The sequence below is a fragment of the Apium graveolens genome, chromosome 10 (genome assembly GCF_009905375.1).
Source record: "Apium graveolens cultivar Ventura chromosome 10, ASM990537v1, whole genome shotgun sequence".
In the NCBI taxonomy this organism is placed as follows: Eukaryota; Viridiplantae; Streptophyta; class Magnoliopsida; order Apiales; family Apiaceae; genus Apium; species Apium graveolens.
Window position 1 is genome coordinate 38,638,659 of NC_133656.1, and position 6,747 is coordinate 38,645,405.

The window sequence follows — 6,747 nt, forward strand, 5'->3', positions numbered from 1 at the left end:
TATCTCTTTTGTGGATGCCTGGTAGTAGGGTATTCGTACAACAAAGTTGGTGTTACTAGTTTCATGTTATCTGATTAGTGTCATCACCATTGTATGCTAAGGTTAAGAACAAAAAGGCTATTGAATGAAGTAGTAATGAAGTTAGAATCCCATGTATGTGTTATATAAGAAAATCAACTTTTTACTCTCTTAGTTAATTGCATGTTAGTTAATAATCTTAGTTATAAACAAAATCAATTTGTTATTCGTCTTAGCATCGAATAATAACCATACCAATGTTCCATAAGTACATTAATTGAAACTAACCTAAACCAGTCTCTGTTGGAATGAACTAGAATTAATTCTATATTACTCGTGATCGCGTATACTTGCGTGAATATTAGCGCGTGTTTTCGTCCTAACAAGTTTTTGGCGCCGCTGCCGGGGACTCGGTGTTAATTTTTAGTTTATGTGTTTATCATCAGTGGTTGTTAAAGTTCATTGACTCGGACATTGTTACTTACTTGTTTTCTTATCGTGTTTCAGGCACTCTAGCGAGCGTGTATGCATATGCGTTCTCGGTCTCACAAGAGAACACTGGATAAAGAGGAGGAAGTAGTTGAAGAAGTTTTTGTTGAGGAGAAAGTTGAAGAAGAAGCTCTAGTCATAATGGGAGATCAAGCAGTGAATCTTAAGGCTTTGATGGACTATTCTAAGCCGAAGATTAATGATATTCAGTCCAACATTATCAGGCCAGCCATCGCGGCTAATACCTTTGAAATCAAGTCGAGCACGATTCAGATGATACATAATTCAGTTCAGTTTGGGAGTTCTCCTATAGAAGATCCCAACATGCACATCAGAGATTTCATCGAGATCTGCGACACTTTCTAGTTCAATAGAGTTACTGAAGATGCTATTAAGCTGAGGCTTTTCCCATTCTCTCTGAGGGATAAGGCTAAGTTTTGGTTACATTCTCTACCACCTGACTCTATTACTACTTGGGAGGATCTTGCTCAAAAGTTTCTCACTAAATTCTTCCCTATGGCGAAGACAACTGCAATCAGAAATGCTCTTACTCAATTTGCGCAGCAAATGGGAGAATCTTTGTGTGAAGCTTAAGACCGCTTCAAAGAAATGCTTAGAAAGTGTCCTCATCATGGGATGCTTGACTAGATGATCATTAACTGCTTTTACAATGGGTTGGGTGCTACTTCTAGACCCATGCTTGATGCAGCATCAGGAGGAGCCTTATGGGCCAAAAGCTACGATGAAGCTTATAAATTGATTAAACTGGTGGCTGCAAATGAATACCAGAATCCAACTCAGAGAATGCCTCAGGGAAAGGTAGCAGGAATTCTGGAAGTGGACACAGCTACTGCTGTAGTTGCTCAACTTCAGGCTTTGATGATGAAGATGGATTTTTTGGCTAATTTTGGAGTTAATCATATCACTAGTATTTGTGAGATTTGTGCTGGTACGCATGAGACAGAGCAGTGTGTTATTTCCAGTGAATCGGCTAAGTTCGTGAGCAACTTTCAGAGGTTGCAGCAACCAGCTCCAACCACTTATCATCCCAACAACCGCAATCATCCTAACTTCAGCTGGAGCAACACTCAGAATGTGGTACAACAACCTTATCAACCATATGCAGCTAAGCAATACAACCCTCATGGTTTTCAACAACCACAATATGCACCAAGAAAACAAATCCAATTTCAGGAGCTACCACAATCCAATGAAAAATCTGAATTGGAAGAGTTGAGGCTCATGTGCAAGAGCCAAGCGGTTCTATCAAGACATTGGAGAATCAAATTGGGCAGATTGCCAATGCCTTGCTGAATCGACAAGCTGGTACACTCCCTAGTGACACTGAAGTACAAGGAAAATGGGAAGCTAAAGAGCATGTTAAGGCAATCACATTGAGGTATGGGAAGGTCGCAAATCTCGAAAAATCTCCAGTTCCAGAGGTTGAAGTTGTGGCTAAGAGAAGTGCAGAAGGAAGCAGAAGTGGAACCAAGAAAGACAACTATTGCCAACACTCCTCATGAGGGTAATACAGGGGAAAAACAGGTCTATCCTCCACCTTCTTTTCCTAAGAGGATGCAGAAGAAAAAGTTGGATAAGCAGTTTGAGAAGTTTCTGGAGGTGTTCAAGAAACTTCATATCAACATACCTTTCGCGGAAGCTCTTGAACAGATGCCTAGTTATGCGAAGTTTATGAAAGGTATTCTCTCTCAAAAGTGAAGCTTGATGAAATAGAGACAATTGCCCCCACAGAGGAATGCAGTGCTATGCTACAATAAAAGTTGCCTCCGAAACTTAAAGATCTAGGAAGCTTCACTATTCCTTGAACTATTGGAAACTTGTCGTTTGACAAGTGTTTATGTGATTTGGGAGCTAGCATCAATCTAATGCCTTTGTCTATCTTCAAGAAGTTGGACCTACCTGATCCAAAGCCTACTTATATGTCCTTGCAGTTGGCCGATCGTTCTATTACATATCCATGAGGCATTATGGAGGATGTCTTGGTCAAGGTGGCAAACTCATCTTTCCTTCTGATTTTGTAATTCTTGATTTCGAGGAGGATAAGAAGATTCCCATAATCTTGGGAAGACCATTCTTGGCTACTGGTCGGACCTTGATAGATGTGCAGAAGGGTGAGCTCACTATGCGAGTTTTGGATCAGGATGTGACATTCAATGTATTCAATGCCATGAAATTCCATACTGATAATGATGAGTGCTTATAAGTGGAATTGGTTGATTCTGTGGTTACTTCTAAACTTGATCAAATGCTAAGGTCTTATGCCTTAGAAAAGGCCTTGTTGGGGAATTCAGATAGTGAAGATGATGAAGGTGATGAGCAGTTGCAATATTTGAATGCTTCTCCTTGAAAGCGAAGGCTGGATATTCCTTTTGAATCTCTTAGATTGGAGGAGCTAAACAAATATCTAAAGTGCCTCAAGCCATCTATTGAGGAAGCTCCTACACTTGAGCTTAAACCATTTCCTGAACACTTAAGGTATGCATTTTTAGGTGATGCATCTACTTTGCATGTTATTATTGCATCTGGCCTTTCAGGTTGTGATGAGGAAAAGCTCTTAAGAATTCTGAGAGAGTTCAAGTTGGAAATTGGACGGACTATAGCAGATATCAAGGGAATCAACCCTTCTTATTAAATGCATAAAATTCTGTTAGAGGAAGGTAGCAAGCCTACTATTGAGCAATGGAGAAGGCTTAATCCGATCATGAAAGAAGTTGTGAAGAAGGAAATTATCAAGTGGCTATATGCAGGGATCATCTATCCCATTTCTGACAGTTCTTGGTGAGTCCAGTTCAGTGTGTGCCGAAAAATAAGGCATCACAGTTGTTGCTAATGAGAAGAATGAGCTCATTCCTACTCGAACAGTCACGGGGTGGAGAGTTTGCATGGATTACGAGAAGCTGAACAAGGCCACAAGGAAAGATCACTTCCCTCTTCCTTTTATTGATTAAATGCTTGACATATTGGCTGGGCATGAGTACTATTGTCTTATGGTTGGTTTGGTATTCGGGCTATAATCGGATTTGCATTGCTCCAGAAGATCAGGAAAAGACTACCTTCACATATCTGTTTGGGACTTTCACCTTCAGAAGGGTTTCTTTTGGTTTGTATGGAACACCTGCCATATTTCAGAGATGCATGATGGCTATCTTCTCTGACATGATTGGTCAGAATGTGGAGGTGTTTATTGACGATTTCTCTGTGTTCGGTGATTCTTTTGACGAGTGCTTGCAAAATCTTGGCGCCGTCCTTAAAAGGTGTGTTGAGATCAATCTGGTTCTCAACTGGGAGAAATATCATTTTATGGTGCAACAGGGCATCATTCTTGGTCATAAGGTCTCTAGTAAGGGTCTCGAGGTGGATAAAGCCAAGGTGGGGGTAATTGAAAACCTTCATCCACCAATTTCTGTTAAGGGAGTCTGCAACTTTCTTGGTCATGCAGGTTTCTTTCGGCGTTTCATCAAGGACTTCTCTAAAATCTCTAAACCCTTGTGCAATCTTCTAGAGAAAGTTATCCCGTTCAAGTTTGATGACGAGTGCCTAGCTGATTTTGAGATCTTAAAGAAGAGTTTGATAATGATACCAGTCATAACTGCACATAATTGGGATGAAACTTTTGAAATGATGTGCAATGCAAGTGACTATGCAGTTGGAGCAGTTCTTGGACAGAGAAAGAATAATATATTTCATGTGGTCTACTATGCTAGTAAGACCCTCAATGGTGCTCAACTAAACTATACTACTACTGAGAAAGAGCTATTGGTTATGTGTCTATGGTTTTGAGAAGTTTCGATCTGATTTGCTTGGGACGAAGGTGACAGTTTTCACTGATCACGCTATGATTCGCTATCTTGTCTCGAAGAAGGACTCAAAGCCTAGAGTGATTCGATGGGTTCTTTTACTTCAGCAATTCGAGTTAGAGATCAAAGACATAAAGGGTACTGAGAATCAAGTCACTGATCATCTCTCTTATTTAGAAGATCCAAGTGCAGCTTCACAGGATAAGACATTGATTAATGAGACTTTTCCCGATGAACAGCTGTTTGGGGGTGCAAGAGGAAGAACCGTGGTTCACAAACATTGTGAACTACCTTATGAGTAACATTATACCCCCAGACTAGTCTTCTGCTCAAAGAAAGAAGTTTCTTCATGAGGTGAAGTGGTACATGTAGGATGAGCCATTTCTGTTTATGCAAGGAGCTGACCAAATCATCAGGAGATGTATTCCGTACAACAAAATGGGGGGGGGGATCTTACGAGATTGTCATTCGACTGTTTATGGAGGCCACTAAGGTGGAGAAAAGACAACAACTCGTATCGCTTAAGCAGGATTCTTCTGGCCTACATTGTTTAAGGATGCGCATCAGTTTGTTTTGAAGTGTGATCGATGCCAGTGTGTTGGTAATATGTCCAAGAAGGATGAGGTTCCTCTTAATGTGCTTCTCGAGGTTGAAGTCTTCGATGTTTGGGGAATTGACTTTATGGGGCCATTTGTCACATCTTGCAATAATCAGTATATCTTGTTGGCAGTTGATTATGTCTCGAAATAGGTTGAAGTCAAGGTTTGCCAATAAAAGATGCAAACGTAGTGCTTAATTTTCTTCATAAGCAGATATTCACAAGATTTGGGACTCCAAGAGTCATAATCAGGGACGAGGGATCGCATTTTTGCAATCGCAAGTTTCAATGCTATGATGCAGCGACATAATGTGAATCATCGCATTACTACATCCTACCATCCTCGGACAAATGGTCAAGCTGAGGTATCTAACAGAGAGATCAAACATATTCTAAAGAAAGTTGTATGTCCATCAAGGAAGGATTGGTCTTTGAAGCTAGATGAAGCTGTTTGGGCGTATAGAACAGTTACAAGACTCCACTATGCATGTCGCCCATTTCAGTGGTTTATTGTAAGGATTGTCATTTGCCTGTGGAGCTCGAGCATAAAGTGTATTGGGCTTGAAGAAGTTGAACCTTGATATGGATGCAGTTGGTAAGAAAAGGATGCTTCAATTGAACGAACTCGATGAGTTTTTAGCTTCAAGCGTATGAGAACAACAAAATGTATAATGAGAAAGTCTAGAGGTGGCATGATAGGGGTCTACTCCTCAAATCATTTGCGCCGGGGTAACAAGTTCTTTTGTTCAACTCTCGTCTCCCATCTTTTTGCCTGAAAAGTTGAAGTCGAGGTGGTCGGGGCCGTTTATTGTCAAAACTGTGCTTCCATATGGAGCGGGGAAGATTTTTGAGAATGATCAGGGCCAAGCGTTTCAGGTAAATGGACAGAGGTTTGAAGCATTACTATGGAAATTACTCCAAACCGCGAGGTGGTTAGTGTCGTTCTATGACTACTTGATCTCGAGTTTCTACGTCAAGCTAATGACGTAAACCAAGCACTTCTTGGGAGGAAACCCAAGTTTGTTACATTAGTAGATAGAGGAAGGAGAAAATAAGGAGGAAAACCACAAAAAAAACAGGGAAAAAGAAAAAAATTCAGTTTCAACTACAGTAGCACGGCGCGTCCGTACTGAGAAGCGGGGCAGCCGCGCTGAAAATCCAGTAGCACAGCGCGCTCCGCGCTAGTATGTGGGGTGGCCGCACTGGTTTTCCAGTAGCACGGCGCGCCCGCGCTACCAGGCGGGGTGGCCACGCTGGCTCCCTGGACCTGAAGAAATAAAGAAGTCAGAAAACGGGAATTTAAACACCCAAATCCATTCCCAACCTAATTTTACTCTCCCACTTCCATATTTCCCTCTCCAAATCAATTTCAATCAACCCCATTACTCCTATTATTCCTATAATCAATTCCCACTTATTTTCCTAAAGTAATTCTATTCTAAAAAATCCTATATATACACACACTTATACACAGAATTCTCAATCACTTCTCAAATTCTCAAACATAAATCTCTCTTATACACACATCTTTTCTCTAAACTGTTCAATCTCAATGGAACCCAAAGGACAAAAACCTCAATTAAGCAGCAGAACCACGATATTCAAGTGTTGGGGGTGCGAGGACTAGGTTTTCAACTCCGGAGGCTGAGGCGGAGTATACGAGGTTGCTTTCGAAGCCCATAGCCAATGAGCGAGGTTTTCTGCCATCGGGTAGGGATGGTAAGTTGTTGGAGATGATTGTGGAAATGGGTTGGATTGCTTTTTGTGAGGCACCAGTTGCGGTGCCTATGAGTGTGGTTCGTGAGTTTTACACAAATGCAAAGG

General features: G+C 41.2%; 1 non-coding gene across 1 annotated transcript; it reads right to left on the reverse strand.

Annotated features, from left to right (window-relative positions):
• Nucleotides 1–1,038: 1,038 nt before the first annotated feature.
• On the reverse strand, nt 1,039–1,145 carry LOC141694434 (small nucleolar RNA R71). The gene has a single exon (XR_012563741.1). It is a non-coding gene; the product is annotated as a small nucleolar RNA R71 (small nucleolar RNA).
• Between the last annotated feature and the right edge of the window lie 5,602 nt (nt 1,146–6,747).